Source organism: Podarcis muralis, chromosome 17 (assembly GCF_964188315.1).
Source record: "Podarcis muralis chromosome 17, rPodMur119.hap1.1, whole genome shotgun sequence".
Lineage (NCBI taxonomy): Eukaryota > Metazoa > Chordata > Lepidosauria > Squamata > Lacertidae > Podarcis > Podarcis muralis.
In genome coordinates this window covers 29,691,244-29,715,813 of record NC_135671.1, presented here as the reverse complement: position 1 = coordinate 29,715,813, position 24,570 = coordinate 29,691,244, and the positions used below count along the sequence as shown (strand labels likewise).

The window sequence follows — 24,570 nt, the reverse complement described above, 5'->3', positions numbered from 1 at the left end:
TGAAGCACCATATTTGAGACATCTTGATGGATACTGTTTTTCTGGAAAACCGGGACTGAGTTCAGGTGTGAATATACAATGCATTTGTGTGCATATTCCTGACACAATTGCCAACCTTTTTCTCAGGACAGGCTCCTCTGCTTTAACAGCTATGTTGCTGGAGGAAATTCAGCTTGCAAGCCTCTCCCATCTTTATAAAAGACTTCAGTACTTTTAAAGCTGCAATTCTCTACTTGCTTACCTGAGCATAAGACCTATTGTACTCAACAGGGATTACTTCTGAGTAATGTGCATGTACAGGATTGTGCTGTAAAGCTACAATCCGCTGCACATTTGGCGCTGTGGGTTAAACCACAGAGCCTAGGGCTTGCTGATCAGAAGGTCGCCGGTTCGAATCCCCGCGACGGGGTGAGCTCCCCTTGCTCTGTCCCTGCTCCTGCCAACCTAGCAGTTCAAAAGCATGTCAAAGTGCAAGTAGATAAATAGGTACCGCTCCGGCAGGAAGGTAAACGGCGTTTCCGTGCGCTGCTCTGGTTCACCAGAAGCGGCTTAGTCCTGCTGGCCACATGACCTGGAAGCTGTACGCCTGCTCCCTCGGCCAATAAAGCGAGATGAGCGCCAGAACCCCAGAGTCGGTCATGACTGGACCTAATGGTCAGGGGTCCCTTTACCTTTAAGCTCAGATGAAGACTAGGATTTTAAACGGAAAACTTTATCCCTGTGAATATCTTTGTTGGATCCATTATTCTTTTCACATAGAAAATACTTTTTAATTGTTTTTTTTCCTATAAGGAATGGTTTTTAATTGTTCTAACACACAGAACTCTTTTCAGTTCTATGTAATTGTCAGTGGTTGTGCCATAGTCCAAAAGCCAAATGCTCCCGGACCCTTTCCCGGCCTTTGAGAGAATCTGAGAGAATCTGGACATTGCAATGGATTTTTTTAAAAAAATTCTTTTATTGTTCCCCTTTCTGTCGTGGGGGGTCAGCTAGGAATCGCTACATTTCACGACTTGTCTCTGGACGGAGTTTTATTGGGACGGTTGCGAGAGGTCTCTCTGAACGCCTTACAGAAATACAGTAAAGGGGGTTTGTGGGATTTTGGAGTAGTATTTTGTATATTGCGGATAAGGTAAAGGTAAAGGTACCCCTGCCCGTATGGGCCAGTCTTGACAGACTCTGGGGTTGTGCGCCCATCTCACTCAAGAGGCCGGGGGCCAGCGCTGTCTGAAGACACTTCCGGGTCACGTGGCCAGCGTGACAAAGCTGCATCTGGCGAGCCAGCGCAGCACACGGAACGCCATTTACCTTCCCGCTGGTAAGCGGTCCCTATTTATCTACTTGCACCCGGGGGTGCTTTCGAAACTGCTAGGTTGGCAGGCGCTGGGACCGAGCAGCGGGAGCGCACCCCGCCGCGGGGATTCGAACCGCCAACCTTTCGATCGGCAAGCCCTAGGCGCTGAGGCTTTTACCCACAGCGCCACCCGCGTCCCCCATATTGCGGATACCATCCCTTAAATTGAAACATCGCCACCCGATCCCACCCCCCATCTTCCCCCCTCCCCCCTTCCTCCCCAATGTCTCAACAAATGAAACTGATTTGTAAAAATGTTACATGGAAAAAATACGAGAGACATTACACATACTTCTGTAAAACAAGAAAATCTTTAATAAAAAAAAAGAAATTAAAAAAAAGAAGAAATACAGTAAAGGGAAACGGACGTCGAGGAAAAAGAAGGGGAGAAAGTTCTATGTGAATGACTGGCTTGTGGCCGTCACACCGTGAAATGACACACAACCATCATGCAACACACACAGACACGATCGGGAAGGCAGCGAAGGGCCACCACGCGCGCTTCCCCGGCTGCCTGCGTGGATGACTCATTTTTTGCCCGTGGCGACAGAGACTCTCTGGGTCTTGCCTTTAACACGCCTCGTCCGCCCCGACGAGCTGCCACACGACAAGCTGCGGGCGGACAGCGCTCCCGCTAGTTTTCTCCGGCCGGAGTCTCGGCTGCGCGCTCTCTCTCGGTTCCCTCCAGCGCGGAAAGAGCGCTGGGAAGAACGCGGGCGGCGCAACTTGGGCGCGCGCCTCCTGGACAGAACGGGAGATGGACCTCCGCCCGCCCCGGCCGAGGCGACCATCGCCGCCTGTCCCCAAACTCCGCAGGCAGCCTGGCTCGGGGGTCGCGCGAGACATATGAGCTGTGACTGTCACACACCTTATTTTCCAAGACACGTCTGGGCGGCTTCCAACAAAACACTAAAATACAATAACCTATTAAACATTAAAAGCTTCCCTAAACAGGGCTGCCTTCATACAATGGTACCTCGGGTTACATACGCTTCAGGTTACAGACGCTTCAGGTTACAGACTCCGCTAACCCAGAAATAGTACCACGGGTTAAGAACTTTGCTTCAGGATGAGAACAGAAATCGCAGCGGCAGCGGAAGACCCCATTAGCTAAAGTCGTACCTCAGGTTAAGCATAGTTTCAGGTTAAGAACAGACCTCCGGAACGAATTAAGTACTTAACCAGAGGTACCACTGTATGGCAACCCTACCTGTACCCCAACTTGAGAGGGGAAAGTCCAAAGCGAGGAAGCAAGGGGAAGGGGACAGTTCCAGAATTAGGGGAAGATCAGGGTCCAGAAAGAAAGAAAGAAAGAAAGAAAGAAAGAAAGAAAGAAAGAAAGAAAGAAAGAAAGAAAGAAAGAAAGAAAGAAAGAAAGAAAGAAAGAAAGAAAACATCCCTTCGCAATCTCCACCTTCCGGCTCCCTCGCCCTCGACGGAAAATATTCCTGCTCCAACCGAGAGCCTCTCCCAAGGGGGCCGGACAGGTGGGAGACCCGCGTCGCGCGTGTGCTTGAACTTGGCCAGCCCCAGCCCCCCCACCCATAAGTGGTGCTTGTCATTCTTGTCTGAGAAGAAGGCAGGCGGTAGATCGGGGGCGCCTCGCTCGGCCCCCGAGCAGCACCTGGCGCTTTGTTGTGGGCAACCGGGTTACCTGGCGAAGCGGACGCTGCCATAGGAACTTTGCTCAGCTGCGCCCCAGGCGAAGGGGGCGGGCGCGGAAAGCGGGCTCCCCCTGGGCGCAGCGCGGCGAAGGGACGCCCTTCAGAACCGCCGGGGAGGGCGCACGACGCAGCGGCTTCTCGGGCGGAGCGGCGGCCGGAGCGCGGGCTCCTTCGTGGTCCCCCGGCAGCTGGCGAGTCCTAAGAAGGGGCCGAAGATCGGGCGAGCCAGGGCAGCGGAGAGAGTGCGTATTTTGCGCGGAGGGAGGCGCGGCGTGTCGCGGGTGGCGTTCCTTGCGCGTGTGAAGGCGGCGCGCAGGGGGCGCTGAATGGGCGACGCGCGATCGTCGGGAAGCAAAACAAAGCGGTCTGGGGCGCGGAGAGTTTAGGGGAAGGAGAAAGGGAAGCGGGCAGATGGAAGGACGGTCGCGAAGCCGCCTTTTCCCCGATGGAAGGGGCGCTTCCTCGACGGAGGCTTGAACGCGCATCGATGTGCCAGCGCGATGATGGGCATGTTCGGAGTGACACCCAAGTAATATGCCTTAGAGCATGGCCACGTCTTCAGAGAAAACAGGAATGCCCCCCTCTCAAGCCCTGGCTTCAACAACTTCTCCCTATTCCGTACGATGTAAAGTTCCCGTCCTTCTTTCCGCGGGAGTATATTTTAATTTGCCATGTTTGATTCGCCCCCCGCCACCCCTCTCCAAAGTTTCCTAAATTCCTTTCGGATTTATCCTTAGGGCTGGCTCTCTTTCTCTCTCCCCTCGTTTTCGCTCTCTCGAGTTTTTCAAAGCCCGCTGCTGAAATGGGGAGGAAGAGAACAATGTCTGAAAAAGTTGAGACAAATATTCCCTTCGGGAGATTTGTCATCTTGTTGAGGATTAAACGAGGTTAGATATAAAAAACCCTTGGATTTCTCCCCTCCCGCGTTTGCTTTGCTTCTACTGATGCCTATAAGAACTTGAAATCTAAGATAGTGACTAGTGGTAGCCTTGGTAATCTCTCTGTGTTTCACGTGTGTTTATTCTTCCTAGTCTCTACTATGTTGAACATGGAGTTCTCAGAAAAGTCTGGGCAGAGCAGTAGATGACTCTCTGCAGGCTTACTCTAGTGAAATCCTGTAAGAAGAAATAGGGGGGTGGGAGAGGAAATACAGGGCTAAATTCTAAGTAGTGTAAACATCTCCAGTGAGATGGGTTTCTGCCCCCCCCCCTCAAGTACAGTGGTACCTCAGGTTAAGAACTTAATTCGTTCTGGAGGTCCGTTCTTAACCTGAAACTGTTCTTAACCTGAGGTAACACTTTAGCTAATGGGGCCTCCCGCTGCTGCCGCGCCGCTGGAGCACGATTTCTGTTCTCATCCTGAAGCAAAGTTCTTAACCCGAGGTACTATTTCTGGGTTAGCGGAGTCTGTAACCTGCAGCGTTTGTAACCTGAAGCGTCTGTAACCCGAGGTACCACTGTATGTCGTATGATGGTTTTGCAAGTTGTGGAAGACTGTTGCTATTACCGGTACTTTTTCATCCTCACAGCAACTCTTGGCACATGTAGCTTTGAACCTAAGGCGCATGGCTGCTTTAATCCAGCTTCTCCAAGCAATCATTTTGTACCTCCAAAGGTACAAAAAATATTGGAACATTTGAAGTAATACTAATAGATAATGTCTTAGAGCATGTCTAGAGTGGCATCCTCTCATGCCAGGCTTGCTTGGAATTATGTGAATATATTTTAGAAAGTGAGGAGGTTCACACCCAGTCCGTCCCCAGAAAGGATACTCTGATTATGGCACTCTCCACAGAGGCAGGTAATTTTCATTAAGAAAGCAATGGGAGCTGGATGGAAGAAAGGCTCCTAGAAACTGTTTATAACAGTGGAGGTCACAGGCCAAAGCACAAGCCAATGCATGTTCACCAAAAAGTAAGTGCTAATGAGAGACGTGGGTGGCGCTGTGGGTTAAACCACAGAGCGTAGGACTTGCCAATCAGAAGGTTGGCGGTTCGAATCCCACTACGGGGTGAGCTTCCATTGCTGGGTCCCTGCTCCCACCAACCTAGCAGTTCGAAAGCACATCAAAGTGCAAGTAGATAAATAGGTACCGCTCCAGCAGGAAGGTAAACAGCGTTTCCGTGTGCTGCTCTGGTTCACCAGAAGCGACTTAGTCATGCTGGCCACATGACTCGGAAGCTGTACGCCGGCTCCCTCGGCCAATAAAGCAAGATGAGCGCCGCAACCCCAGAGTCGGTCACGACTGAACCTAATGGTCAGGGGTCCCTTTACCTTTAAATGCTAATGAGGGCAGTGAGACTTTACCCATAGTAAATTGGTTTTCAAACAGCTTAGTTCTCGAACGTTTTGGCTCCTGAACGCCACAAACCCAGAAGTGAGTGTTCTGGTTTGCGAACGTTTTTTGGAAGCAGAACATCTGACGCGGCTTCCACGGCTTCTGAGTGCAGGAAGCTCCTGCAGCCAACTGGAAACTGTACCTTGGTTTCTGAACATTTTCTGAAGTTGAACGGACTTCCATAATGGATTCCGTTTGAGAACCAAGTTACGACTGTATATGCTTAAGACTGAAGTCTTAACATTGGTCACTTCCAGAAAACCTATTTAGTGAACGTGCATCTTAATTTGTTTGTGCAAAGTGTGGGATGTAAACACAGGAGCAGTCAATGACAACATTCCTAGAGTGTACATGTTAGAACATGGGGGGATGTCTGTCCAGCAAGCAGGTAAACTTCCTGGGGACGGACTTCCTCCGCATGTGACCAGAGGTGGGTGTGGCCTCACCTGTGCAGGTAATGACAAAAAGCACAGGGCAGGCAGCCATCTCTCTCTCTGCCATTTTTCTTCGATGAAGCAACATCTAAGGATGCTCTCTTGGCTCCCAGCCAAGAGAGGAGATAAGGCCTATCTTGCTTTAAGATAGATCCTAAATGTATGTAACCTTTTTAAGCTGTGCCTTCTGGGATCACATTGTGAACAGAACGTGAGTAAACTCTTTCATACTTTTATGAAGACTGTGTCGTGTCTTGTATTTTAAGAGGGAACAAAAGGGGAAATTACCAGGGTAATTATTATAGAGGTTCTAGCGAACCTGTGCACACGTTACCGTTGCGCACCAAAAGGGGAATGTTTATAAACTCTGCTGATATTTTGGGAACTTGTTAGCACAAGTTGGATTAGGATATAATTAGTCAATATATCCTCTCCTGCACCCCAGAACATTCCCACAAAGGGTTAGTGGCCCCAGTATTGCATATTTCTGCGTATTTTTGAAGGATTGCGTTGGATTGTGATTTTGAGTTGAGTAGTATTTTTTCTGACTTAACTTCCTGGTAAGCACATGGTCCTTTGTTCCATTGTGCAGTGGGGATTAAGCAACCCCCCCCCTTCCCTCAGAGTTCACAGTGACCCAAGGCAGTGAAGAATTGTTTTGTATTTTGAGATTTTTGAGATTTTGATTTTAAAATTTTGAGAAATTTTGAAATTTTGAAGAATTTTCAAATTTTGGATTTTAAGATGGCTAGAGCAGCTTTTGATAGTGATGCAAAGCTTGGAATGCCTGTGCTGAATGAATACAATTTCATGCACTGGAAGCAGCGCTTGATAGCATGTTTAGATTATAAGCATATTTTGGAAGCTTTAAACCCTCAACCTACGGGATCGTCTGAGGAAGCTTTAGCCAAGATAAGTGCTTGGAAACGCATGAACAGCGAAGCTAGACACATAATTTTGAGTGGACTTCGTGATGAGCAGCTATCATTAATAAATAGTACAGATGATGCATCTCAAATCTTAAGAGATATTGAGCGCGTGTATGGAGAATCTAGCATAAACAGCTTCAGAAACTTGGTGTGTAAATTAACCAGATTGAGGATGAATTCAAAAGCGGAATTCACAGAGCACATCAACAAGTTTACTGAGATTATTCAAAGAATTGATCTGACTCCCAAAGCTTTTGATGAGGATACAAAGATAGCATTTTTGTTATCATCACTTGGACCACGCTTTGGCGCATTTGTAAGTTTGATGGATCATAGACAAGGTCTGACTTTTAAAGACTTGATTGGTTATTTAAAAGAAGAATGCAGAGATAGAGCTGAATCTCCAGTGAGAAATGCTAGAAGCAAGGACAGTAGTTATGCATCTAGGCAATGTACAAAGTCCAAAGAGATGCCTAAGAAAGTGATTTGCTTCAATTGTAACAAAGAAGGACACATTGCAAAGAATTGCAGGGCTCCTAAAGCAAAGAAACCCCACCCCTTTCAGCCAAAAGGGGAAAAGAAGGGGAAATGTGAATGCACATGGTTACTGCAAGAAAGGAACTTAGCTGTCCAGAATCGTGAAAATAAACGTAACAAATGGATTTTAGATTCAGGTGCCAGTTCGCATTTTTCATATAAAAAGGACTATTTTAATGAGATTAATGAAATAAATGATGAAGAAGGGTCTGAAATTGAGATTGCAGATGGCAACATTGTTAAAGCAAAAGGTGCAGGTTCCATGAGCCTGAAATGCAATATAAACAATGAATGCATTGAGAACACAATCTCTAGAGTTTTGTACGTTCCAGAGCTGAGTTGCAATTTAATCAGCGTGTCCACTTTGGACAAGAAAGGTTTCCAGGTCACATTTGGAAATGGAGAATGTAAAGTGACTAGAAGTGGCAAAGTGTTTGCTCAAGCAAAGCTAATAAATGGTGTATATGAGCTTGATCTTTCAGAGAACCAGTCTGCAAAAGTGGCACATTCCAGCCAGAAGGATGAAGCAGATCTGGACTTATGGCACAGAAGGCTAGGACACAGGGACACCAGCGCCATTCTGGATCTACAGAAAAGAAATCTTGTAAGAGGTTTGCAGGTAAAGCAGAGCAACAAAGCTCCAGCAAAGTGCATAAGCTGTATTACTGAGAAGGCTATAAAACCTTCATTTCCACGTTGTGCAGAACAAAGAAGCAACAAAGTGCTTGACATAGTGCACACTGACATATGTGGACCCATGAATGTTCCCTCACTGGGAAAGAATAGATACATTTTAATATTTCTGGATGATTTTTCAAGATTTTGTGTTGTGTATTTCCTCAAAGAGAAGAGTGAGACAGTGGACAAGCTCCAGGAATACATTGCCATGGTCAAGAACAAATTCCAGAGAGCTCCAGCTGTGTTAATGAGTGACAATGGAGGTGAGTACTGCTCAAATGAAGTGCAGGCTCTCCTGGCCAGAGAAGGAATTGCACACGTAACCACAATTCCTTACACACCACAGCAGAATGCCATAGCTGAGAGAAAGTTTAGGTCCATTATGGACATGACAAGGTGCATGCTAAAGGATGCATGTTTGCCACAAAAGCTGTGGGCCGAAGGAGTATACACGTCAGTCTATTTGCAGAATAGACTGCCAACTAAAGGTGCAGAGCGCACACCATTTGAACTTTGGCATGGGAAAGCTCCCAATCTGTCGCACATACGTGTGTTTGGAAGTCCGTGTTACTTCCACGTGCCCAAGGAACACAGACACAAGCTTGACTCCAGGGCAAAAGCAGGTATCCTTGTGGGATATGCTTCTGGAGGCAAAGGATACAGAATTATGGACTTACAAACTGGTAAGACAAATGCATACCATGCGGTTTATTTTGATGAATATGGAAAAGTAGACACTAAGAACACTGTTGTGGATTCTTCAGATGAGTCAGAAAGGACTCAAGAGTTTGTATATTTCCCTTTTGAGACCCCACAAAGTAATAATCTGCCTTCAAGTGTTACAGCGCCCCCTACAGGCGACGCACCAGAAGACGCAGAGGACCAGAACCCTGGCGGCACCAGAGACGAAGATGAGGACTCAGATGGGGACATGCCTGCGTTGGAGGAGGATGAGGAAGCTGATGCGGTCGCAGAACCAGAGGTCAGGATCTCATCCAGAACCAACAAAGGTGTCCCACCATTACGGTTGTCCTACTTTGCAGGGTCGGCGTTTCCACAGGAACCTTCCACTTGGGAAGAGATACAGGAGATGCCAGCTGCAGAAGCCAGTCTCTGGAGGAAGGCCGCGCAGGAGGAGATGGATGCACTGCATCAGAACAAGACCTGGACACTCACTGAGCTGCCTCCCGGTAAGAAGGCCATTGGCAGTAAATGGGTTTTCAAGGTTAAGAAGGGGTCAGAAGGAGAAGTGCAGCGCTACAAAGCTAGACTTGTGGCACAGGGATTTTCACAGCGTTTTGGTGAAGACTATGATGAAGTTTTTGCACCAACTGTGAGGTACAGCAGCGTAAGAATGCTTTTAAGCATTGCAGCCTCCAAGAAAATGAGAGTAAAACACATAGACATTGCTACCGCTTTTCTACATGGGCAGATTTCAGAAGAAATTTACATGAAGCAGCCCAAAGGTTTTGTAAAACCACATGAGGCACATCTAGTGTGCAAGCTGCAGAAAGGACTTTATGGACTTAAACAGGCTGCCAGAGCCTGGAACCAGAAGTTGCATAAAATGCTGACGCAACTTGGGTACAAGCAAGGCGACGCTGACAAGTGCTTGTACAGTAAGTCAAATAATGGACAATTCTCATATATCCTAGCATTTGTTGATGACCTGATTATTGCCACAGCAAGTGAGAAAGACTATACACAGATAGTAAAGCACCTTAGCAAAGAGGTGGAGGTCAAGGAGCTAGGAGATGTCCAGTACTACCTCGGGATCCAGGTGGAAAGAGAAGAGGATGGATCATTTCTTCTTAGCCAAAGACAGAAGATCCACGAGCTAGTTGAGCACATGCAGATGCAAGACGCACATCCAGTTGCTACACCGATGGCTACTGACTTCCTGAAGAATCAGCAGGATTCGAAGCAGTTGCCAGACAACAATGACTACAGGTCGGCGATTGGTAAACTTTTGTATTTAGTTACCACATGTAGACCTGACTTAGCTAATGCTGTGGGGATTCTTAGCAGAAAAGTGAATTCTCCCACTGAGCATGATTGGGCAGGTGTAAAGAGGGTGGTGCGATATTTGAAGGGTACCATGAATTGTAAATTAAGGTTACCAGCCGTCAGAGACCCTAAGTTGATTGGGTATACTGATGCTGATTGGGCTGGGGATAATGCTGACTATAAATCAACAAGTGGTCATGTTTTCATGTTTGGGGATGGACCTGTTGCATGGGGCAGTTATAAACAGAGCTGTGTAGCATTATCTTCCACAGAATCAGAATACGTTGCAGCAACAGAAGCCTGCAGAGAGATCGCCTGGCTTGATCAACTCATAAAGGACTTTGGGTTGGTGAGGAAAGGGCCTGTCAGCTTGCTGGAGGACAACCAAAGTTGCCTGAAGCTGACGCAGAGTGAGAAGTTCCTGGCCAGAACAAAACACATTGGGGTTAAATACCACTACATACGCCAGATGATCCAGGATGGACTTGTGGAGCTATCCTACTGCAGCACCCAAGAGATGACTGCTGACATCCTGACGAAACCCCTACCAAGAGAGAGTTTCCAGAATCTACGTGTCAAGCTGGGACTCTGGGTGGTTGAATAAAGTTGTTTATGTTTTGTATATGTTGTATTGCCTGAGAAGGGGTATGTGGGATGTAAACACAGGAGCAGTCAATGACAACATTCCTAGAGTGTACATGTTAGAACATGGGGGGATGTCTGTCCAGCAAGCAGGTAAACTTCCTGGGGACGGACTTCCTCCGCATGTGACCAGAGGTGGGTGTGGCCTCACCTGTGCAGGTAATGACAAAAAGCACAGGGCAGGCAGCCATCTCTCTCTCTGCCATTTTTCTTCGATGAAGCAACATCTAAGGATGCTCTCTTGGCTCCCAGCCAAGAGAGGAGATAAGGCCTATCTTGCTTTAAGATAGATCCTAAATGTATGTAACCTTTTTAAGCTGTGCCTTCTGGGATCACATTGTGAACAGAACGTGAGTAAACTCTTTCATACTTTTATGAAGACTGTGTCGTGTCTTGTATTTTAAGAGGGAACAAAAGGGGAAATTACCAGGGTAATTATTATAGAGGTTCTAGCGAACCTGTGCACACGTTACCGTTGCGCACCAAAAGGGGAATGTTTATAAACTCTGCTGATATTTTGGGAACTTGTTAGCACAAGTTGGATTAGGATATAATTAGTCAATATATCCTCTCCTGCACCCCAGAACATTCCCACACAAAGTTTGCATGGAGGTTAGATGGCACTGGATATTTATTGACCATTCATTCTTTATACCATGTTGCACCAAGTCATCATTATCCCACACTGTAATGCATTTTCCCATAATTTTCCCTATCATAAAAAGTCTGGTTTGGGGGGAAAGCACGTTTGTTGTGCAGGAGCACCAAATCAGTTTTAATTGTGCAGCCCAAATTTGCTGATATGTGACTGAATCCCACCTGAAAATAGCAACAATTGAAGTGCCCATTGTTTTGGATAACCTATCTATCTGCATAGTAAGGATATCATCACTGTGCATTATTGGCCACACAGAGAAGCAGTCATTACCACACTCCTATAATAGCTCAGAAACCACGGACAGTAGAGAGGGCAAGTTAGTGTTCGTCCCACGATGTATCCAGAGGCAATAGATTGGGCCTGCTTCAGATGTAAACTTTGCAGTGTGCTTGGCAGTAATTTGTTTTATATATATATATATAATAATTTTTTATTCATTTTCCAAACATTTTTATACAATCAACTCATATTAACTCTCACATTCATCAATTTTTTACTTCCCTCAGTTTCTCTGCCAATCTTTCGTTAAAATTTCTCTTGTTAACGCATTTCTGAACTTATTATTGCCTTTAACCATTCTTCTTCCTTTCTCCTACTTTCTTTTTTACAATATTTCTTCTTTTTTACAATATTTTTCACAGAGACTCTTCAAAACCAACAAGCGTTGTCTGTGCATCACATATGCTTTTCAGATAATCTGTGAATTTCCCCCAGTCCTCGATAAACTTTTGGTCTTTCTGATATCGAATCTTCCCAGTCAATTTATCCAGCTTGTCAGTAATTTGCAATTGGTTTCCATGATGCACACGAAACATCTGAAGATTTCTATCATATGGTGATCTCCTGCCCCCAAAATGTGGGATGCCTCAGCATTCAAAATATAGACAACCAGAATTGGGCTAGTTTCCCTTTTACTTTTTGTGGCAATCCTCTTAACTACTATATTTAGGGGGAAAGGTCGTAGTCCCATGGTAGATCATCTGCTCTGTATTCAAAGGTCTCAATAGTTCAGTTGGTTAGAGCAGTGTTCCCCAACCTTGGGCCTCCAGCTGTTTTTGGACTACAACTCCCATCATCCCTCGCTAGCAACACCAGTGGTCAAGGATGATGGGAATTGTAGTCCAAAAACAGCTGGAGGCCCAAGATTGGGGAACACTGGGTTAGAGCATGCTTCTGAGAATGCCAAGGTTGTAAGGGGACAACTGCATATTCCTGCATTGCAATGCGTTGGACTAGATGGTCCTCAGGGTCTCTTCCAACTCTGATTCTATGAAACAGGCCCAAAGTCCCATCCCTAGAATCTCCAGATAGGGCTGTGAAAGTTTCCTGTCTGAAAACTTGGTGAGCTGCTGTCGGCTTAAGAGCCAACACCTAAGGACTAAGGGGTCTTCACCATCCCCAATAAAATATTTGAGCCCCTCCCAATTGACGGGCATTGCCATTCAAATGATGTCCATGTACCACATCATGCAATCGATTATGCAGGGTAGGGCTTACTTGCCCCCCCCATATATATTTTATTCAAGTCAGTGTGTAGATCATACTGAGCTGGGTCTGGCTCCAAATAAGGCAGCTTCTTGTTTTACTTACTATGTGTCCTTTGCAGAAATCAACAAAGGGCAGGATTTGACAAGCAGTGAAAGGAGTCAGGAGGTGCAACTTGGGTGGGTTTCCTTAAGAGCCTTCCTTCTTTGTATCCCTCATTCAAGCTCTGTGATATTGGTAAGTGGATTGAGTGAAATTTGGCGTGATTACTGCAGCGTATGCAGAACTGACCATGGGAGAACGACTTTTATTTAAACCGGATCTCTCCATAGAACAGGGTGGCATTTTGAACGTGTTCATTTCAATTCCGTCTAGGAACTATTTTTTAAAATATGCATCCATATCTCTCCTTTCCCCTCTTTCCCCCCTTTGAAATAGCAAATGATTGTGGCCATGTCTTAGTGGTAGTTGTGGTGGGCGTGGAGGGGGAGTTGGCTGTAAAAATCTGACTTTTTAAACCATACAATTTTTGCTATCTGGGCACGGCCAGGGCCAAAATAGGTGTATGTGGGGGGAGAGAATCTAATTAGGATCTACTATATTGTTTGTGAATTAGCATCCCTGCAAAACTGCTTTGACAATGAGGGAAGTAGCACTCTGAAAGAGTGCTTAGCCTTTTCTTCCCAGGTCCTTTCTGGGATGCAAATCCTCAGCCGATTAAAGCTGTTATTAGGAAACAGAAAATCCAGGTTCAGATGCTGTCCTTGTATTTTCTCTCCTTCGCAGCTAATAGCAGCTAGGATGGGTTAATACTGTAGAAAGTAAATAAGAGAAAAGGATGAAAACCTTCTTCCAGAATGGCTGCTTATTATTATTATTATTATTATTATTATTATTATTATTATTATTATTATTAATATTACTATTACTATTATTATTATTTAAAAGATCCTCATCACAGATTTCCCAAGTCATTTCTAGTTTGGCTCTTAAATATGCATATTGTTATTCTAATAAAATAAATGCCAGAAAGGACGGATAGGTGCTTACTAGAGAAGTAGTTTCATGTTGTAGCCTTTACATATTGTCACTGATCACTAATTTGACTTGGAAATAATCTGCAAATCTCTTGGGAATGATGGTATCACTGACTTGACTGTATTGAAGGTGTCTAATGTCTAGTGTCCCACACGGGTGGGTCAAAAGAATCCAAAATTCAGTATTCAAACAGAACAAATTACAGTCGCAGGCAGTGCTATTTTTCTAGAAAAAGAGGTGCTGGAACTCACCACGAACACCTCCTTTGTTCTCTTATAATGACAATGGCACCCACCTGAGAGGTGCCAGAACTGAGGTTCTGACTGAAAAAAAGCCCTGGTCCCAGGAATAGGGCAGATCCTGATCAGTCTTGTGTCCTGGTCTCAATCTTTTGTTGGAAGACTGTCTTTCAGCCCTCAGAGCATCATGAGAGCCAGTGTGGTATAGTGGTTAAGAGCGGTAGTCTTGTAATCTGGTGAACGGGGTTCGATTCCCTGCTCCTCCACATGCAGCTACTGGGTGACCTTGGGCCAATCATACTTCTCTGAAGTCTCTCAGCCCCACTCACCTCACAGAGTGTTTGTTGTGGGGGAGGAAGGGAAAGGAGAATGTTAGCTGCTTTGAGACTCCTTCGGGTAGTGATAAAGCGGGATATCAAATCCAAACTCTTCTTCATCCCCCAAACATCTCCTGGAACATGTGAAGTTACATTAAGGAGGAGAATGCTATTAGGCACGTGCAAAGTTTCTTTCCCTATCACAGAGCAGGATAGCCAGCTCTACGCATATCTGGCATGAGGAGGCTGGGCTTTCAAATCAATATGGTTTCTCTACAGACCTAAGCATTAGAACTTCTCTTAATAGAAACCAAGCCCTGGGGCTGGAGTGTTGTTTAATGGTTTTTTGGGGGGTGGCACCTAGAAGCTGGGGACATGGGTGGCGCTGTGTTTTAAACCACAGAGCCTAGGACTTGCTGATCAGAAGGTCAGCGGTTCGAATCCCCGCAAGGGGTGAGCTCCCGTTGCTCGGTCCCTGCTCCTGCCAACCTAGCAGTTCGAAAGCACATCAAAGTGCAAGTAGATAAATAGGTACCACTCTGGCGGGAAGGTAAACGGCGTTTCTGTGTGCTGCTCTGGTTTGCCAGAAGTGGTTTAGTCATGCTGGCCACATGACCCGGAAGCTGTACGCCGGCTCCCTCGGCCAATAAAGCGATGTGAGCGCCGCAACCCCAGAGTCGGCCACGACTGGACCTAATGGTCAGGGGTCCCTTTATCTTACCTCGAAGCTGGCTCCCATGTCTACTGTAGATCCATTCTTTATGATGTCACCACCGATCTAAATTTATTATCTATAAACTGCTGTGGATGAAATAATAAGAATAAATTTGTTACTCTTTAAAGTTATCACAAGGCTTTTTGTTAGTTTTGCTGAAGCAGCCTAACAGAGCTATCCTTCCCCCTTATTCTTACGCGATTCTCCCACGGCAGAATATTACACATATGGGCAAACAGAAGGTGATTCTGCAAACCTGAAGAAGAAACATATTTCTCTTAATTTTGAAATGCAACCGAATGCTCTTGTAGCCTTGATTTTGAATGGTTTCAAAGCTTATTTTGGTTATTGAAATCATTCCTCCCTCTGCTGCCACTCCTGTACATAGAAGTTAATGGCCAGAGCTCAAGTCTGTAATAGAAATACCGTAACTCAAATCTAGTGATAAATTATAGCTCAGTAAATTTGATTTTGTCCTTTTGATATACAGTTAGGACTCCGATGGGCTTTTATTGTGGAATCAGTGATCTCATACTGTCTATTCTTCACATAACATTATCAACACAGCATGGCAGCTAATATTCCTCCTCCACATTTAAACTGCACTTATCCTTTCTGTAGAAAATCTGAAAAGATAAACTGGTTGCCAACAAACTTTTTGCAATGCTTAAATGACACATTTGTGATATTATGCCCCTGTCCAGAAACACCCTCAATTAAGATGAAGGTTTTCTCTCCCACTTCAGGATTGGTAAATTAATCTAGCAAAGCTTGGAAGACTGTGTTATCACCAATTATTGCTGTTGCTAATTGTCACTGTGTTTCTCTCTCTCTCTCTTTCTCTCTCTCACACATACACACAAAGATTTGGCATAAAATTCACAGATTATAACTCCTGCATTTCATGGCTCTTGCACTCTACTGTTTACAATTTGTATTATCTCTATACTCCTATGTATATATGTACATTTGTATCTTCCAACATTCTATGCATCCAATGAACTGGGCTTTAGTCCATAGAAACTTAAACTGAGGACTCAGCTACATTGGCAAAGAAAAAGCGCTTTATATGCGTTGTATAGTGGTACCTTGGTTTTCAAATGCCTTGGTACTCAAACAACTCGTAACCCAAATACTGCAAACCCGGAAGTAAGTGTTCCAGTTTGCAAACTTTTTTTGGAAGCCAAACGTGCTCTGTTTTGAGTGTTACGCTGACGATTTGAGTGCTACACTTCCGTTTTGAGTGTTATGCTGAGGTTTATCTGCTTTTGCTATTTATTTTGTGTTTTTGTTTTTGCGGCTCTTTTTTTATGTGTGACTATGTGGAACCCAGTTCAGTTACTGACTGATTCATTATGTGACTGCAGTACATTGTTTATTGCTTTCATTTTATGGATCAATGGTCTCGTTAGATAGTAAAATCAAATTGCTGTTTTAGGGGTTGTTTTTAAAAGTCTGGAACGGATTAATCCATTTTGCATTGCTTTCTATGGGAAAGTGTGGCTTGGTTTTGGAACTCTTTGGTTTTGGAATGGACTTCCGGAACCGATTAAGTTTGAGAACCAAGGTACCACTGTATATGCTTTATAACACTGTGACACCAGATGGCGCTGTGGAGTTCTGTTTTTGACAACCCGATTTCTCATACAAAGTTCACAACACGTTTAATTGAAACACTTCTTTGATGTGTCTCAATCCGGCCTAAGACTGAATCTGAGCAAGGCAGAGGTGGTATGGTGGGTGGTCCCTGACTTGGGGATTTGAGAAAGTAACCTCTTTTGAATGGATTGCACTCTTCCTGAATGGGTACCCCTGGATTAACTATTGTTATTTGAGGCAGAATTGGTTTCAATTTCAAGCTTTGGCTGATTCACCAGCTCCGGATTCTTTCTGGACCAGGATATCCTGGTCACAACAATCCATTCCAAGTAGACCTTTACAATGTGCTTTTTTACATAGGAAGCTGGAAGCTGCAACTTGCATAGAATCTGACTACAGTGGTACCTCGGGTTACATAGAATCTGACTACAGTGGTACCTCGGGTACTTCAGGTTACATACGCTTCAGGTTACAGACTCTGCTAACCCAGAAATAGTGCTTCAGGTTCAGAACTTTGCTTCAGGATAAGAACAGAAATCATGTTCCAGCGGCGCGGCGGCAGCAGGAGGCCCCATTAGCTAAAGTGGTGCTTCAGGTTAAGAACTGTTTCAAGTTAAGAACAGACCTCCGGAGCGAATTAAGTACTTAACCCGAGGTACCACTGTATCAGGGTTCTGAATAGTGTAGCAAAATGAAATCACACCACAGTGATTCTTAAAGAGCTGTACAGCTTGTCTATATGCTACCAGACATAAATCAAGGTATTAATGGGAGATAAGGTCCTAAATGACCTGGGACCAAAATGATTGAAGGAGAGACCCTTTCGCAATAGATGTCAGCCTGAGTCTTGAGATCTGTGAGGAGGCCCTGCTCGTTTTCCCAGAAGGCATTTCTTGCGGCACAAGAGCATGAAACAAGGTCTTCAATGTGAAAGCACCCCAGTTATGGAACCCCCTTCTCTTGAAGGTCTGGCCATCTCCCTCAATTGATTGCATTTTGGCATCAGCCCAGAGACCCATCTTTTCATTCAAGTGTTGGGAAGACAGCTGACATGTGAGGCCCAAGGGTTAGTGTTATGTAACTGGTGCAAAGTGATGTAAAGTTAGGGTATTTCTGTTGATATGCTAATGTTTTTAGAGTTGGGATAATTGTTTTTAATGTAGTTGTAATTTTATTATTTTGTAAAGTGCTCTGAAAAACTACAGAATGAAGGGCAATATAAAAATGCAGTAATTTTTTTTTTTTTCATGGCTAGTCCTCTGGAATTTGTACTAGACTTGCTAACACATAGTAGAGGTAAAGGGACCCCTGACCATTAGGTCCAGTCATGACCGACTCTGGGGTTGCGGTGCTCATCTCACTTTATTGGCCGAGGGAGCTGGCGTACAGCTTCCGGGTCATGTGGCCAGCATGACTAAGCCGCTTCTGGCAAACCAGGGCAGCACACGGAAACGCCATTTACCTTCCCGCCTGAGTGGTACCTATTTATCTACTTGCACTTTGATGTGCTTTCGAACTGCTAGGTTGGCAGGAGCAGGGACCGAGCAACGGGAGCTCACGCCGCCAACCTTCTGATCGGCAAGTCCTAGGCTCTGTGGTTTAACCCACAGCGCCACCCGCGTCCCTGCTAACACATAATACCTTCTAAAATCTAAATTTGGATCTCTGAGCAATATGAGTCACCCATGTATCCTGAGTCTTTACCTAAGCCATTATATTGAGTCAGGAGGGCTTATCTGTGAGTAAAGATAGCAAGGCTGGTGGAATCTTTGCATACAAACGAAGGCAGACATATGGTCAGGATGTGTTGCCTTGGTGTGTAGTGACACAATGGCTATCCAAATGGAGCGGAGGAGATGTAACAGTTGGAGTGGGGATTTCCTTGCTTCTGTGGAAAGGGGCTCAACTGCACCTGGAACCCTTCACTGCTAATATTAGGTCTGGGGAGGATGATTGAGAATGGATTAATTTTATGTAAGGTAAAGGTAAAGGTACCCCTGCCCGTACGGGCCAGTCTTGACAGACTCTGGGGTTGTGCGCCCATCTCACTTAAGAGGCCAGGGGCCAGCGCTGTCCACAGACACTTCCAGGTCACGTGGCCAGCGCGACAAGCTGCATCTGGCGAGCCAGTGCAGCACACGGAACGCCGTTTACCTTCCCGCTGGTAAGCGGTCCCTATTTATCTACTTGCACCCGAAGGTGCTTTCGAACTGCTAGGTTGGCAGGCGCTGGGACCGAGCGACGGGAGCGCACCCCGCCGCGGGGATTCGAACCGCTGACCTTTCGATCGGCAAGCCCTAGGCGCTGAGGCTTTTACCCACAGCGCCACCCGCGTCCCTTTTTATGTACCATACTGGTAAATTTTATGCATCAGAGCTTGTTGTTATATGTGGTGCTATTCATGCACGCACAAATATAGAATCGTAGAATTGTAGCATTGGAAGGGATCCCAAGGCTCATCTAGTCTAACCACCTGCAATGAAGGAATCTTAGCTAAAGCATTCCGGACAGATAGCCACCTAGACTCTGCTTAAAAACCTCCACGGAAGGAGAGATCACAACCTCCCAAGGGAAACTGTTCTATTGTCAAACAGCTCTTACTGTCAGAAAGTTTTTTCTGGTGTTTAGTTGGACTCTCCTTTCTTGCATACCCTCCAACATTTCTCCGATGAAAGTAGGGACGTCCCATTCCAGAATGATAATTCTACTATTTATACCCCACACATCTTACTGAGTTGCCGCAGCCATTCTGGGCAGCTTAAAAGTAAAGGGTAAAGGGACCTCTGACCATTAGTTCCAGTCGTGACCGACTCTGGGGTTGCGCGCTCATCTCGCTCTATAGGCCGAGGGAGCTGGTGTTTGTCCGCAGACAGCTTCTGGTTCATGTGACCAGCATGACTAAGCCCCTTCTGGCAAACCAGAGCAGCGCACGGAAACGCCGTTTACCTTCCGCTAGAGCGGTACCTATTTATCTACTTGCACTTTGACATGCTTTCAAACTGCTAGGTTGGCAGGAGCAGGGACTGAGCAACGGGAGCTCACCCCACCGCGGGGATTCGAACCGCCAACCTGCAGATTGGCAAGTCCTAGGCTCTGTGGTTTAACCCACGGCGCCACCTGCACACATCTTACTGGGATGCCCCAGCCATTCTGGGCAGCTTACACAAATATAAAAACAAAGCAAAACATTAAAAAAACTTCCCTATACAGAATTGCCTTCAGATGGCTCAGGCGTCAGATAACTCCATACTCTCCAGTGAAAATAGGGACATCCTAAGGAAAAGAGATTCCAGGATCAAATCAGAAACTGGGATGGCTTCTCTAAATCAGGGACATCCCCAGAAAATAAAGACACTTGGAGGGTCTGTTCTTGTAACTTGAATCCACTGGTTTGAGTTCTGCTCTCCAGAGCAGGCCAAAACAAGCTTTTTCTCTCTTCCATAGTGTCAGCTTTGTTTGTTTCACACAAACCATAGTTAACATTAGCCACAGTTGGTCAGTTCAGATGACATATCAAGCAGAGGTGGAGCTAGCTGCTCCGGCACCTGTGCAGCCGATGGCGGGGTGAGTGTCCCAGGGGGGCGCCGCCTGTGATGAGCATCCCGGGGGGGGGGGGTGCGGCGATGTCACCTCCCCTCAGGGATGACACCCGGGCGAGCTGCACCCACCACACCCCCTTCCTCCGCCAGTGATGACAAGCTGTGACTAAGCAAAGGAGGAAGCTTCTGAAATCCTCCTTGCACTTTCAGCAGAGTAGAAGAGGGGTGGTTGTGGAGTGGTGGAAAAGGTAAAGGGACCCCTGACCATCAGGTCCAGTCGCAGACGACTCTGGGGTTGCAGTGCTCATCTTGCTTTATTGGCCGAGGGAGCCGGCGTACAGCTTCCAGGTCATGTGGCCCGCCTGATTAAGCTGCTTCTGGCGAACCAGAGCAGCACATGGAAACGCCGTTTACCTTCCCGCTGGAGTGGTACCTATTTATCTACTTGCACTTTGACGTGCTTTCAAACTGCTAGGTTGGCAGGAGCAGGGACCGAGCAACCGGAGCTCACCCCGTCACGGGGATTTGAACCGCCGACCTTCTGATCGGCAAGCCCTAGGCTCTGTGGTTTAACCCACAGCGCCACCCACGCAATAGGCCTGTTCACACCACATTAAACTATGTTTTAGCATGATGTCAGAAAGCAGCATTTCTTTCTTTCTTTCTTTCTTTCTTTCTTTCTTTCTTTCTTTCTTTCTTTCTTTCTCCCTGTCAAAAACCTATTGCTGCATAGTGGCATAGTGTAACATGCATTTTAAAGGAAGCAACTAAGAGAAGAAGAAAAAAGACCTTTTAGAACCATGAGGAATGCATTGACGTATGCCAGATAAGACCCTCTGCGTACTGCATTGCATATAAATATACCTCTGTCAGGTAATCAAAGTACATTGTTTCTGAAGAAAACTTAATGAATGTGCAGTGTGTAATCTCCTGCTTATTATGTTTGCACTTTTATAATGTATTTTAAAGCTACAGACAGGAATGGTTTTGATTCACTGTAGATTTATAATGCTGTAGTGCACACGCTTCCACCAAGAGAATGACTCCTCTTTGTTTTCATGTTCTTTTTCTCAAGACCCAGTCACCTGTGCTAGGGCAAGGTACATTCTGCTTTAATAAAACAAACCCTGAGAATCTAAGAACATTCAGCCCCATCTGTCCCTGGCTGAATGGCAAAATGTGATTTATGTTGCAGCCAGGCATGAAAACAAATGATATTGCTTGTAATCAATAAATGTTCCTGCAATCTGCAGCTTAAACAATGGAAGCTAACAATTTAGCATTTATCTTTTTGAGCTATATAAATTGAGCTGGGATCTGCAACTTCTCAAAGTTGTTAATAGGAATCTTGCTGTTGCTTTTAACATAGATAGGATTAGGCTATTTAATATGGATGATATAGATTAGTAAAGTATGTGAGTGTTGCATATGTGTGTTTTTGTGTGTGAGAGAGAGAGAAAGGGAGAGGGAGGAAGGGTTATGTCCATATACTGTATGTTCACATACACATACCCTCCAAGTGTACTGATTTTCCAGGGACAGTCCCAGAATTATGAAAGCTAACCTGGTTTCTCATTTGATCCCGGAATATCCCTATTTCCCTCACAAGTGCTGCTGCCGCCAAGTTCAGGAAGGGGGATTAGCCAGTGCTTGTCTCAAGCAGCGGCAGCAGCAAGCGATCACCCCATTGCCTCTCCATGGCTGCTGCTACAGGCTTGGGCAGTTCGTAGCAGCTGCAGGAGAGCATTGCAGATGGGGGAGGGGGCAAATCATCCAATGATTGAAGTGGGACTCAAAGGCTGTTGTAGGGGGTGGGAGGGGACCTGTTCTGAATCACGCTGGGCAGGTGCAGACCCTCCAAATGTCGGTTTCTGATTTGATCCTGGAATGTCCCACTTTTCCTTAAAGGTAAAGGCCCCCTGACCATTAGGTCCTGTTGTGGCCGACTCTGGGGTTGCAGCGCTCATCTCGCTTTACTGGCAAAGGGAGCCGACGTACAGCTTCCGGGTCATGTGGCCAGCATGACTAAGCCGCTTCTGGCGAACCAGAGCAGCGCACGGAAACACCGTTTACCTTCCTGCCAGAGTGGTACCTATTTATCTACTTGCACTTTGACATGCTTTCCAACTGCTAGGTTGGCAGGAGCAGGGACCAAGCAAAGGGAGCTCACCCCGTCGCAGGGGTTCGAACCGCCGACCTTCTGATCGGCAAGTCCTAGGCTCTGTGGTTTAACCCACAGCGCCACCTGCGTCCCCCAATTTTCCTTAGGACATCCCTATTTTCATCAGAGAATATGCATTCCTTTGAGACTGATCTGCTACCTCTGTAGCTCCTGCCACCTGAGGCGGTTGCCTCACCTTGCCACATGGGTGGGCTGTCCCTGGGTAGTTACAGTGAGGAAAGGAAAGCTGCTTCCTCACAATTTTATTGGTGAACACATTTTCACATATTCCTTGAAAATCATTCTAATTATCACCCAGAACATCCACAACACTTTAACTTATTCACATTTCCTTTATCCAAATGAATGCTTCTCCTTCAGAAGTCTTCTTCACACCTCTCAGCTAATTATGGAGATGATATTCCCTCAGTTACTTAGTACATATTTGACATGGGGGAGAAACCTCTGATTGGTTCAGATTTTAAAGCAAATCTACCTAACTCATGCTTTCTGAACCAATATACCAAACTGAAACACAGCTATCCTTAGAAATTCACACTTCTCTAGATTTTGTGATGCTGTTCTCCAGCCAAATAATGTGTACAAAAAAAGTGCATGTTAGGTAAAAGTAAAAATGCATATATTCATTAAAACACAAAATGCATCATATTAGGGGAAGGTGCGTGCCAAAATGTGTATATCAGGAAAAGTTGCATACAGAAATGTTATGTTCGGAGAAATTTGCACTAAAATTCAGATGAATTTTCACTAGGACTTAATTTTCCCCCTGGAAGCTGGTGCAGAATTGTGAGGAAGGAAACATCAACTTGGAAACATGAGAAACAGAAATACAGAGATTTGTCCAGACAGGGTAAAAGAGGGCTGGAAAAGTTGTGGCCTTCCAGATATTGCTCATGTAAAGGTAAAGGTAAAAGGTAAAGGGACCCCCTAGGGACGCGGATGGCGTGGTGGGTAAAACCTCAGCGCCTAGGACTTGCCGATCGTATGGTCGGCGGTTCGCATCCCCACGGCAGGGTGAGCTCCCGTTGCTCGGTCCCAGCGCCTGCCAACCTAGCAGTTCGAAAGCACCCCTAAGTGCAAGTAGATAAATAGGTACTGCTTTATAGCGGGAAGGTAAACGGCATTTCCGTGCGCTGCGCTGATGCTGGCTCGCCAGAGCAGCTTCGTCACGCTGGCCACCTGACCCGGAAGTGTCTCCGGACAGCGCTGGCCCCCGGCCTCTTAAGTGAGATGGGCGCACAACCCTAGAGTCGGACACGACTGGCCCGTACGGACAGGGGTACCTTTACCTTTACCTTTAAAGGGACCCCTAACCATTAGGTCCAGTCGTGACCAACTCTGGGGTTGCGGCACTCATCTCGCTTTATTGGCTGAGGGAGCCGGCGTACAGCTTCCGGGTCACGTGGCCAGCATGACTAAGCTGCTTCTGGCGAAACAGAGCAGCACACGGAAATGCCGTTTACCTTCCCGCTGGAGCGGTACCTATTTATCTACTGCACTTTGATGTGCTTTCAAACTGGCAGGAGCTGGGACCGAACAACGGGAGCTCACCCCATCATGGGGATTCAAACCGCCGACCTTCTGATCGGCGAGTTCTAGGCTGTGTGGTTTAACCCACAGCGTCCCTTTGTTGCTCATGTACAACCCCCCAATTGCTGCGTGGGAGTGATGGGAGTCACCAGATGTCATTTTGGTGTCACCAGATGTCATTGGCGTCACCAATGACATCTGGTGACACCAAAAGGACAGAAAACTGAAATGAAGCTGTCAGTTGACTTAAAAACTGTACATTCTACACTGCACTAGATACACTCACAAATGAGAATAAGTAGCAGAAGAAGGAGGGATGCGGCCTTTTTAATCAAAACCACATGCCTCATTTTACCTCCTCCCATTTCAACTAAATCATACACACTCCATGTTGTTCTGCAACATGGCCAAAATGTGAGGACAGGAGAGGAGGGTTAAATGTACTTCTGCTGAGAAATGTGAAAACACTTATAGAACAAAATTCCCATTTGTTTGCTGACTACTTAATTTATCCTCTACAAATGCAACCTCTGCTCACAAGTTGCTCTCTCCATATAACACACATTGGATAGATGCGGGAATCACTCATCCCTGATCTACTAAGCACAGTAATCTGTTGAGATACTGTTTTTTCTGTTAATTGTAAAATTAACATAGTCAAGTTTGTGTTAGCTAATGGGTGCACT

At 45.9% G+C, this 24,570-nt stretch overlaps 1 protein-coding gene across 4 annotated transcripts in view; it reads left to right on the top strand.

The window, feature by feature from the left end:
• Positions 1-2,910: 2,910 nt before the first annotated feature.
• Positions 2,911-24,570, top strand: part of GLIS3 (GLIS family zinc finger 3) — a 194,155-nt gene continuing 172,495 nt past the window's right edge. For 2 of the 4 annotated variants that reach the window (XM_077921035.1, XM_077921033.1), the window contains exon 1: positions 2,911-3,260. The gene's annotated coding sequence lies outside the window, so the exon portion shown is untranslated. Of the gene's footprint in view, positions 3,261-12,848; positions 12,963-24,570 lie in introns of those variants that run through there. The other 2 variants (XM_077921036.1, XM_077921034.1) reach the window with 2 other exon arrangements.